Source organism: Neltuma alba, unplaced genomic scaffold, assembly GCF_004799145.2.
Source record: "Neltuma alba isolate B1F8T4 unplaced genomic scaffold, ASM479914v2 tig00012915_pilon, whole genome shotgun sequence".
Taxonomy (NCBI): domain Eukaryota; kingdom Viridiplantae; phylum Streptophyta; class Magnoliopsida; order Fabales; family Fabaceae; genus Neltuma; species Neltuma alba.
Window position 1 is genome coordinate 14,397 of NW_021637282.1, and position 12,675 is coordinate 27,071.

General features: G+C 29.6%; 1 long non-coding RNA gene across 1 annotated transcript; it reads right to left on the reverse strand.

Moving 5' to 3' along the window:
* Positions 1-355: 355 nt before the first annotated feature.
* Positions 356-1,383, reverse strand: LOC114732478 (uncharacterized). Its single transcript, XR_003738986.1, has 2 exons — positions 1,259-1,383; positions 356-826 (listed from the first exon to the last, which is right to left on the reverse strand). It is a non-coding gene; the product is annotated as an uncharacterized LOC114732478 (long non-coding RNA).
* Between the last annotated feature and the right edge of the window lie 11,292 nt (positions 1,384-12,675).

Sequence of the window (12,675 nt, forward strand, 5' to 3'; positions counted from 1 at the left end):
CATTTAGAGTGAGGAATGGTCACTTTCTTTAAATGTTTTTAACTGTTTTCTCATAGGGTTCAGCCTGTGAGAAATTTTCCTTGGGGATGATTAGAGAAAACTAAATTGAGCTACTGGCATAAGGAGAAAAAGATGGCCAGATAAGATTTAAATAATATAAAAGAAAAAATTGAACGCATTACTCAAATATGCTATACTTAATTAACTTAATTTTATCACTTTTAATTGATCAAATTCCAACATTTTTTTCCTCAAGTGATGCAATAAATTCAATAATTCAAGATTTGAACCATTTCCCTGGGTTTTTCTTTTTCTTCCCAGAAGTAACTCTATGAATTAACTACTTAAAAAGATGGCAAAAAGGCCAGGAGTGGAGTTAATTCTTTATTTCAAGTACAACACCAGCACATAAATTTAAGAATTACATAATTCTCACACTCAAAGTACATAGAATTCATGAGAAACCTAAACCCTGACTTCCCATGAAATAATCCAGGCAGGAAGACATTATTCCTCAAAGGGAAATGATAACCAAAGGCTGAAACAACAGACATGATACAGAAACACGACAGTAATTTATTTAATAATGGATTATTAGGAGATTGTTATTATGATCTCCACCACCAAGCAAAAGGACTATATATTATGATTATTATACCTTATACCTATCATTCGTATGTTTCTTTTATCTCCTACTTGTTACAGCCACGCACATAGGGATTGCAAGGAGCTTTTGGAGGAAGGCAAGCAGTATAAGGAGAACCAGGAGGACATTTTACTGCAGGCTTATTCTTCTCCGGCGTTGGCGAGGTTACTGATGTCTTTTCTGCATCGTCATCATATATATTATTTACATACAAACATCAATATAACATGCTCATCTGATTCTATTTATGTAAGCCATGTGATTAAATTTTTAACATGAATGTACTGTTTTGCTCTTTGTTTATTATTGCCTATAAATTATTATTTTCTTGAAAGGTATATATACTATATAAAGGTAACGTAAAAAAATATTAAATTTTAAGGAAGAGTTAATAAAATTTAAGGAAAACATATGTTGGAAATAAATGATTTATAAATACGACCATAGGAGTATCAATTTAATATATTCAGAAATCACAACGAAAAATAATTAATGAGCATAATAGTAATTTCACAACTGAGGCAAGATGCTAGTCACAGTGAACGAGATTGTAAGATGATGATGATGACTATGATGATAAAGCAGCAGAACAAACGAAGTTGAAGTTGTTACCTTGTAATAGACGTGCATGAGTGGGAGAGGGAAGGAAGAGAAATATGGCAGAAACCCAAATGAGAAAAGCAATTAGAATAGCCTTCTTCATATTTTACAGCAATATATGACTTGTGATTTGGCTTTTGTATATACCACACTTACTCTTCCTCTCTATTTATAGTCTCTAGAAAAGAGGAGCACAGTTGAAATAAAGGGCTTTCAATTGGTACCAGTAAGTTTGACTTGGTCGTAGAAGTTCTTCAGTATTGGTTTCTCCCAATTCCCACCCACCGAAATATTTTGCTTCCAAGAATACTAGCTAATTAGTGATTATCTAATTAATTTGTTCTTTCATTTAAATTCAATCAGAATATGAACTGTTGTTTGATATTATGCTCTTAGACTCATTTAATTAATTAAAAAAATTACTTAATTATAACATATGTTACATAATATCTTTAAAATACCTATACATATTATTAGATTAGTTTAAAAAATACAAATATTTCAGGGTAATTTATTTAGCTTTTTTAATGTTTCTAAATTAGTTCAAGGGAAAATTCTAGAAAAAGCTTTTGGAATATAGGAAATTCCAGATTGGGTCAAAAAAGTGAGTAGTTATTCTGTACACAAATCTAGGTAACGCCTAAACTCTTATAGTGATTCCTTAAGTCATTGTAGTGAATATAAATGAGGACACAATTATCAATTCCTCTTGATTTTATAAATGACAAATTGGATCATTGACCCTTTCTGTCATTTTCAAAATTCCAGGACCCAATTTGAAATTTTTTATATTCCAAAGGTTTTTTTTGGGATTTTTTCTTAGTTCAATGAGTTTTATATTAAAAATAAGAGATAGTATATTAAAAAGAAAAAACATAAATTGACTTGGTCGTACCTTATCTTCAACACGTGGGTCCCTCGACCTTTTGCTTTTTATCGTTTTCAACAAATATCCTAAATTCAACTCCTTTCATTTACGACCAAATTAGATGTTGGCCCAATTGTAGGAACCTTCTGGCTCAATGACGCCTTAACTGTCTATTTTGACGGTGACTACTAGAGAGTGAAATAGAGGGCACGGTGCACTCCAGTAATTTTGTATGCTCACATTTCACCGTTCTACCATTTATTTGTAGTCTCTACTCTAACGAAAAATAAAAATCAAAAGCGAAGAAATTGTGAGAAAATCCCAAAATATTTTTAAAACTACACTTGAGAAATAAGATCAGAGGTAAAATTATATTTTTATTCTTTCTTTTTTTCAACTATTACAAACAGGCAAGCTGAAGCCTGAGAAACGGCAAAATAAGTCAGTTATGAGGAGTTTGTTGAAACATGTTATTATTCGCTAAATGGAAATAAATATTTACCATAATTGATTAACAAGCAGCAACAAGTTTTAGCAAATGCCACATTTGGTAATTTAATCTAAAAGGCCACTATTTGAGAATATTTATTACGCATTAGCTATTTCTACACTTTATTAACCAACTTTGCCCCGGAAAGTCTCAGATTCCCGCAAGTAGTGTTGAGTTGGCTTTTTTTTTAAAAAAAAAGGGGGCACTGTGATAAAAAAGTAACATTTTTAATTTCCATTTTAATGCATGTGAGCCAATATGAAATTATTAAAATTAGAGTCACTGATTTATATCTTTTTGAAATTTTAAGAATATTTTTTTTGTGATTTTTTTTATACTCTGCAAGTCGGCAAATAAAGAAAAATATATTTAGAAGTTATTTATAGTCCTGAGTAAGGAAAGAGAGAAGGAAAATTAAAGTTAGAATTTAAGGCTTTTTCGGTCAACAAAGGAAACTGATTTCTAATGCATATATATAATTGAACTTCACATAATATCTACATATCTATATTTCGGTATACGATACAAAGCTGTACTCTTACCAATATATGAATAGTCAGCTCATTTTTTCTTTTATATAACTATTTAATATTTGATCGCGTCCAAATTAGTATCATATCGTATCGAGCCTAATTAGAGGTATTTCTCCCAAAGCACATGCTCCCATTTTAATTAGTCCTCCTTTTGGTCCTAAATATATATGAGCTAAATAATTAATTTACAGAAATTGAAAAATCAGTTAATTATATATGAAAAATGTGTACTAGTATTAATTTTTCTAAAATATTTTTTTAAACTATTTGTCTTAATATTTAAAGAAAAGTCCAAATTGACGTACATAGTTATCAAAGGACTTTGTGCCAGGCGGCATACCCGCACATGGTCGATCAAACAACTGCTGGCAAGTCAGTTTAGGTTTTTTTCCCCTAAAGACCTCATTTGGTAGATTACAAATAAATTTTATAATTAAGACTAGATGTAGTATAATTTAAATATACGCACGTGCATAAATATATCAATATCAGATTTGAACCTGAAATTTTATCCAAATATGAGGTGATATTATTGCTGAGACAACTAGTCGTTAACTGGGTTCACATGAAAAATTTTAGGATAAAAAATTTCAGTTATATGAAGAATAGTTGCTTGAAAATTACTAAACAATAATTGAAAAAAATATGGATAAATAATTAAAGTGGACTTGTGAGTTTTTTTCCCAAAAAAATTCCGACTTCTTTGTGTGGATATTATGCAGATAAATTTCTTGACACTCAACATTTTAATTTGTGATAAAATTATTAACTGAAAGTTATATATAAAGTACACTCCCTATGTTTCTCATTATAAGCAACAATTTCTCTTACGATGATTCATGATATGAAAAAAAAGGATGATTCAATTTAGTTAATGTTTTTAAAATTATCCCATTTTTAATATTATGCTTAATTAGTTAATCATAATAAATACTAACCCAATCTTTTTTTTTTTTTACTTTTTCCAACAAATAAAAACCCAATCGAACTCATATATTTTAATCCCTCTGTCTAACATTGAAAGTTATGTTCCATGTTAATTGAATTAAAAGTGTATTCAATAAGGGGTGGTAAGGATCCATATATTTTGCATCTTAATTACATGTTAAGCTTTTTTTTATACAATAATTACATGTCAAGCTTATGAAGTAAAATTTTTTTACAGTTAGTACATCCGTTAGATCCAACCCACAATAATAATTTACCCTTCATTCTTGAGTCCAAATTCATTTGCTTTCGGCTTTTTTGATCATAGTGCTTCAGCTGCTTTTATAAAAATATGCTTTTGCGTTCTCCATTTTTCTGTATATGAATCGCCCACATTATATTAAATGAAAATGATATAAAATAAGGTAAAAATATGCACAATAAAATTACATGATAGAAGACGAACTTCATATGTTTATTAAACTGACTTGTAGCAGATAAACCAAAGGATATCATCCTCTTGTCAAGTACAATACGGCCACATACATAACTTTAAGAACCTCTCACACACAAAAACACAGAAAAATACAATACACAGAATTCATCAGAAATGATAACCAAGAGACAATAAAAGCTAGAGAGAAGATATTAGAAACAAGTAGTTTCTCTCTCCACATGCGCAAAACGACCATTTATTTAACATTTTATATGATAATAATCATTATTATTAGTCTTTTTTTTTTTTTTGCTACTTCTTGCAATTCCGTTTATATGGGCAAGGTTTTGGTTTTTGTTTTGTGGACGGACTTTTAAGGCAAGATACGTAAGAAGAACCACGAGGACATTAAACTGCAGGCTTGTTCCTATTATTTGTTGGCGAGGTCACTGGTTTGTTAACATCTGCAAAATATCATATAATAATTACAAACGTATAACTTCAGTTTAAATAACCAAAAAAAAAAAAAAGAAGAAAGAAAAATGAATATGTAACTCATAATAATTTCATGGTTGGAAAAGGTCGCAAATTAAACTAAAGTGAAGTATTGAGTTGTTACCATATAATCCACGAGCATGAGTGGAAGAAGGAAGGGAGAGAAATGAAGAAACCAAAATGAGAAAGGCAATTACAATAATAGCCTTCCTCATTGTTTGAGAGAGAGTGGAGAAAACACTAACAATAATTGTCAATAATGCCTTTGGTATGCTCCACACAACACTACCCCTTCATATCTAGCTATAGGCTTCAGGAAGAGAATCGAAGTTGAAATTGTCAACAATAATTGATCTGTGAGTTTCCCGGTGAATTCCATCCAAAAAATGACAATATATCAATATTAAACGTAAGACTGCAATTGACTTTTCTGTCTAAATTTATAATTTTGTTCTTAAAGTATTTTTCTTGATTGCGTATATTAGGAGCAGTTTCAATCTGTAAATGAATAAATGGGAGTTTTAGGGGAAAAAAAACCAACATATATATTTTATATATAACTAAATTAATTAATTTTCTTCATCTCTATAAATTTGCTGTCTGGCTCTATAGTTATGACCGAACGGAATAATATTTTAAAGAAAAAATATATATATATTGCCAAAGAAGATAAGAAGTTCAAGTGAATTAACAAGGTGCAGAGGTACATGACGAAACAACTTTTGTATTTTTCAATGTGTCTATATTTTTAGCCTCTAGATAGAAATCCAAAGTTGAAATGGTCAGCTATAATTAAATATTTTATTTTCAATAATTTTCTTTATTAAATTTCATGTTTTATTGATTTATTGACTGGGACCCTAAAAAAAACTTTACGTTGATGGAAAACAAGAAATATATATGAATGTGTGACGAATATGAGATTTTTAGCTCATCTCCTTATCCATTTTCTTCTTTTCTTTCTGCTCATCTCATTCCTATCATAGGATCAGAAAAATAAACGGCTGACATTTACTATTTTATAAGTTCATCATTTTTTCTCGTTTCACGATTGTAAACTATCCAAATTAAATTTTAATATTTTAAATTAATTCCTATTTATTTTATGTAATATTATAATCATAATTTATATATTATTAAATCTCAACAGTTCAGTTGTTGATACAATAATAGAGAGAAGATGAGGAGAGGGAAAAGACAAAAAAGGATGAGGACAGGATCCAAAATTTGACAGATATGTATGGGCTAAGATGTAAATTGACCCTAAAAGTTTTCATTCAGAAGCACTAGGCACTTGAAATTTTTCCCTGCCAATTATGGATTATATATAATAAAAATGTAAGTCAAGCATAGGAGTTCAATACAAAGTTATATTATTTCGCCGCCAATGTGGACCAAATGACAATGTTTTGAATTAAAGATGTTGACATTAGTTTAAGGAATGCATATATATAGCGTCAAAAATCAGAATAACGTGAATAATTTAAAACAAAATGACAAGTAGCAAATGGAATTATTTTGTAGCAGAATAGATTTTGTTTATAATTAGAGTAATAGCATCTTTATTAATGGGTGGTTTCTAAAACTAACAAGCCACCCACGAGTCTGCACATTTCAATTGCAAGATCATAAATGTACACACATGCATATCCCAACTTCCCAGGTGGTGAATAAGGGATTGAAGTTTGAAAAAAAGAAAAAATGAAATGGAGAATAGCTGGACATATATGAAGAGCTGTCGAATTAGTATAATCAACGTTAAAAAATAGAATTGATGTAATTTGCTAATATTATGCAGGATGTGAGTGCATCAATCAATTGTACTATGGGGGTGTTTGGCGCCTTTTGGTACTTTTACAGCCCAAACTATGATTTGGTCCAAAAAGCATTCAAATACCTTGCATATTTTTGAAATTGTGGTTTGGCCAGAAAACCGTGAATGTCCAGAAATACCCTTCAGCAAAAGTAAAAAACTTCACATTTTCTCCTTCCTCATTCAATTTTTCTTTCTCATTTTCTCCCACTTTCTCGCCGCCCTCTTATTTTATTTTTTCTATACTACAGTATGTTAAAAAATTTAGTTGCTCAAATGCGGTATATCCCATAATATTTTAATTAATAATTGCAAGTGTATATAAAGTATGAGATTAAATAATCAGGTGTCATAATGATTGTGAGGTTAAACATACATAAAAATAATTTCTTAATTAATTATTTTTTATATATTATTTGTAAGAAAAAATATTATGGGATATCATATTTAAAATCTTTAAGGAAAAATAATATTTTTCAGTTGAAAAAAATCATTTTTAAAAAATATATTTAATCTTATATTTTATAGATATATATATACACATCTTAATTATTAATTAATTATACTTTTATATATTATTTATTACTTCAAATAAAAATATAAATTAAAATATACACATCCACTTATGTCTTTTTTAGTAATTTGTGTATGAAAAAATTATTTTTGATAACAACTATCCAATTACTTTTACTTTATCAAAATCACTTTTTTCACAAAATTTATTCTTCCAAAATTTATTCTCAAAGATAACTTCTTGAAGTTATTCTTCAAACTATGGTTTGGTTTTATCTAAACACTCTCTATATATTATGCAGGATATTCTCAATATTTAAAGAACTATTGAACAAAAATAAAAAGAAAATTGGGACGAATAATTAAAGTGACTTTAGAGTTACATACGTTAAATCCATCACCCAGGTAAATTTTTTACTTGAAATTGTTTAAAAGAATTTTAAAAAGTACTTAAATTATATTTAACCTAAATTATATCAATATAATTTACTCTTTAATTTTAGGCAATACAGTTGTCAAAAAAGTTTTATAAAAAGTAAATATACACTAGTATTTCTCTTTTTTCACTATCTCCTCCCGGCCAGCCGTTACCAAAAAAAGGGATCTAAACTAATTTGTTCCCCTAATTACTGGCAATGTCTCCTTTGCATAATCATATAATAATATACCCATAAATACGTTATTTTGATTCACAATAAAAATTAAAATAATTAATATATAAATCAAGATTTAATAATTGATGCAAGAAGAGATATGGTTATGGAAAATGAGACTAAAGAGCTGTGGTTATGGAAAATGAGACTAGAGAAAGTAGCTAAACTGAGTTTAGGCTGTTAATTACCGGCAAATACTCGAGCATGAGTGGAAGAAGGAAGGAAGAGAAATGTGGAAGCCAAAATTAGTAAAACAATGAGAATAGCCTTCTTCATTGTTATAACAACTCTCGATTTTTGGCTTTTCAAGGCTCATACAACACTAGCCCATCGTCTCCATTTTTAATCTCGAGAGAGGCAAACACATAGTTGAATTGTATACTCCATTTATATTCATCTAATCCTATTTATAAGGTAAAAAAAAAAAACCAATTTAGGCACTCATCTTAAAGGTCGTCCGATCCAAATAAATATCTGGACGGTCCTCATTTAGTGTTTTTTATTTTTACTTTTTTAAAATAATTTTTATAACGATTAGATCAGCTTTGGGTACTGGTTCTTTTTCTATTTTTGGTGAACACTTTGGGTACGGGCTCCGTAGAGAGAGAGAGAGTTTTTTTTTTTGGCATATTTAATTTAAGTCATCTTATTAACTTTATTATAGCAATACATACTTTTACTCTTAATTTATTGTTTTATAAATTGTTATTTTGTTGGAAAGGGTGTGTATATATATGTTAAATAGGCCGGGTAAGGTTGAAAACTTACTAAATTCTAATACAGAGGTCAGCATGTTAAAATTGTCTTATACATAGGACTACGAGAGGAGTTGATATTACAGAATTTCTATTTTGATTAAACTGCATTCTCAGATTTATTGCTTGATTAAGATTTTTAAAGAAACTCTTGCATTGACCAACCATTTTAAAATGTAAAGAATGTTGAATATTTTTTTATCTTAAATATAAGACCCATTTTATAGTGACGGGAAGAATATGATTTATTCTTTCATCGCTATAACCAATGGCTAAAAAAAAAAAGAGCTAAAAGAGAAATTAAAAGTAATTTATTTTCACGGCGAGGTCATAGGAAGACTTGCTTATTGACCCGCGAATGAAAACAGCATAGATGCTGTCACTAGGAAGTTGATAGGGGTCAGTGAGAAAAGGAAATGAGAGGGAAAGAGATAAATTATAATTATAAAATACAAAAATTTCCACCAATATATGTATTATTCATGAGGCTAGTCCAACTGCATAGAATATTATAACGTAATTTATTCTTTTATTTTGGACTGGTGCTACTAACTGTTGACATTTTAAAAAAAAAAAAAAGAGATATGATAATTAAACTGACTGGGTCGTGGGAAGACTAGCTCATTGACTTGAGAATGAAGACAATTTAGACGCTGTTTCCTGGAAATTCATAGAGTCACTTTTAGAAAAACATGAGAGAGAAAGATGACAATTCATCTTAATTTTATAAAATTACCGTAGAATAAGATTAGTGTGCTACTTACCTGTTGGGAGATCGAATTATAAAGGACATTATCTGATTTCGGAAAAGTATTTCTGATTTCAGATTAAATTAGTATTTGAGGGACAAAGTAATAGTGGAGGAAAATGACTAAAGAAAGTTGGATAAATTGCCAACATTATATATTGATAGAACAAATTCCTTTATTACGACTAAGACTTATGGCAAACTCAATTATTTTAATATATTTTGATATCTTTTATATGGGTTTTTTCAATTTAATTGGTCCCTTTTTGCCTTAATTGATTTAATTTAATTTATTTTGAATAATTATTTTATAGGGGTAAAATTGTCATATTTTGGTTTAATTGTGAGTAATTGGTTTTTTTAGGACAATTAATGCTACCTTATTTTTAAATTTTGTTTGTAGGTTTTTGGAAGGTTTAAAAATAAAAATAAAAAAAATAAAAGAAAAAAAAAGAAAAAAAATATAACAATAATAAAATAATAAAAGGGGAGAGCAAAACGCAACGTTTTGCCCTCCCCCAACCTAAGATTCTATAATCACTCGCACGCGCAAGGGGGGAAGAAGCGGAACGCGAGGGGGGCACCAGCGACGGCGGAGAAGAGAGGGAGAACGAAGGGGAGAGAGGCGACCGAGAGTGAAGGACCAGAGCTTAACAACGATCACACCTCCAGATTCTGTTTCTTCACTTCAAATCATCATCTTCCATATTCACCGAAATCCATCATCACCGGCGCCTTCACCTTCTTCTTCTCCTGGGCGCAGCAAAACCAGCAGGCTCGACGGCGTCGTCTTCTTCTTCTTCACTGCTGCCAGCAACGAAGAAGAAAGAAATCATTCATCGTCCATCGTCCTCCATGGCCTGTAGCAGCTGAATATAGCAGTCCTCGTGGCAATCCGCGGCTAAGGCTGTAATTCTCCAATTCAATAACAATGGCAGGAGCTCAAATCATTAAAGGAGCTCAAATCATTAAAGGGGAGTTTTAGTTGCTTTAATTTCCTGTCTAATAATTATTTAATAATTCCTAGGTCTTAGGATAGTTATTCTGATTATTAGAAAATTTTTATTGTTTAATCTGATTATATTTGGAGATTATTGTGACTGGATTATTGTTTAGCATTTGACATTGGGCTGTTTATAGCTTTGATTTCAATTATAATGTTGTGGCTATGACATTTGTATTGATTTTGGAGTTAATATATTGTGATTTTCTAAGGTAACTTGAAATTTTGGATCATATTGTCTCTTGCTAGCTTTAATTCTGTTAGTTTGGATTTAAGAGTTCTAATTAAGCATTGGTTTTTAGCATCCTTAATCCCATTTTACTATTCTGGTTGCAATTAGTAAGTTGGAATTTTAGGAAAATATTTTGTGGCAACTCGAGGTGGCTCGGTTGTTGGATTAAAAGCTTAATTATAATTTTTAATTCATTCTTTTTAACTCCCACATCTTTTAGAGTGATGATTGCCTGCGTTGTTGAATTGGATGATTGATTTTTATCAGTGTTATTTGTGTGTTTCATTTTCATTTCTTTTATCTTCATTTATTTCAATCATTTTCATATATAAAAAAAAGGGTATTTTAATTTTAATTTAATTCAAGGCATTTAATTAGCAATTTTTCAAAATAAAAAATTCCTTTTATAGTTTACGTTACTTGCAATTATTTACTAGGATTTAATTTTATTTTCGGCTCCTCAAAGTGAATACGACCCGGATTGTACACTATATTGTATTAATTCAGTTAATTTTTGGAGTAACCCTAAAGCGACAATGAAGGGAAGTTAACTTCAATGGCTCATACTTGTGACAGATAATAAATAACCGTTGCATATCCCTCATAGTTTCTTAAACAAATTTGTAATGAAAAGCACATGAAATTTCATCATTAAAAAAAAAAAATTTGTGACCGGACGTGTCTGCACTAAGTCAGTAGCAAATGCCCAAATTCGGCCGAAGTTCATCTCAAATTCTCTCGTAAATCCGTTTTAAACTTCTGTGATTTTTTTTCTTCCGGTGGCGTGAGATAAAGACAACAATACTAAAATGACTTCTATCCTCATTTAGTGTTCATCATAGCGATAAGCACGGTGTGCTCATCACTAATGATGCAATCTAAACCATTTAAAATTTAATATAAATGGTTTAGATTTAAAATTTTTAATATAAAATTTTTTAGTGATAAATTTACTTTTTTAAAAAAGAAGAATCTCATATAAAAAGAAATTTAAAATTACTAAACTCTAAATAAGGAATTTTTACAAAAATATATTATTATCTACTAATCTAGTATTATCAAAAATTTAAATTCAATTTGGACCATCCAAAATTAATCTTGATGGTCCAAACTGCAATGAGCACTTCATGCTCATCAAATTAATAAAAGAACTTGAGCTAGTGACTAAAAGAAGTTAAAATACGGATAAAAAACGTTTTTCCCATGAAAAAATTGCACTTAATTCGTCTCACAGATTTTGAGGTCACGGAATTGGATCACTCATCCCTGAGAAATTCTCATCAAAATCATTTTGTCAGAAAATTTCTTACATATTAGAATCCTAATATTCAAACTCATGTTCCATGATATTAATTGGACTTAATTTCCCTCACTTGCTCCCCCCCCCCTCTTTTTTTATTTCTCCATTTGAATATCCCAAAAACTTAAAGCAGAGAAGTAACTCTCTGAATTAACTAATTAATTATATATTTCTCACACTCAAAATCACATGGAATTCATGAGCAACCTTTACATCGGCTTCCCGTGACAATGAAATCTCCGCAGGAAGACATTATTATTGATCTTGAAAAGTGAAATGATAATCAAAAGCTGCAACAAGCTACACATACACATGACACAAAAACAGAAACAGTACTGTTTCTAATGAAAAATTAAGAGAGAATTATTACTATGAGATATCGAGAAGGCGATTTAGTTACCAAAAAATTCTAAGGATAAGTTAATAACAAAAACCTGTCATTATTTTCTATATTAAAACTTGTCATTATATGTTCCTGAAATAATTGTTAGAGTTTCAGATGACTAAATTTCTTCTTTAGGATCTTAAAATAATTCTCCCACAAATTAATAGGAAGCTATAGAAGATATTAGAAAGAAGACAGCAATTTATTTAATAATGGTCCTTCCAAGCAAAAGGACTATATTTATATTATTATCTGCATATACTTTAGACGTATCATTC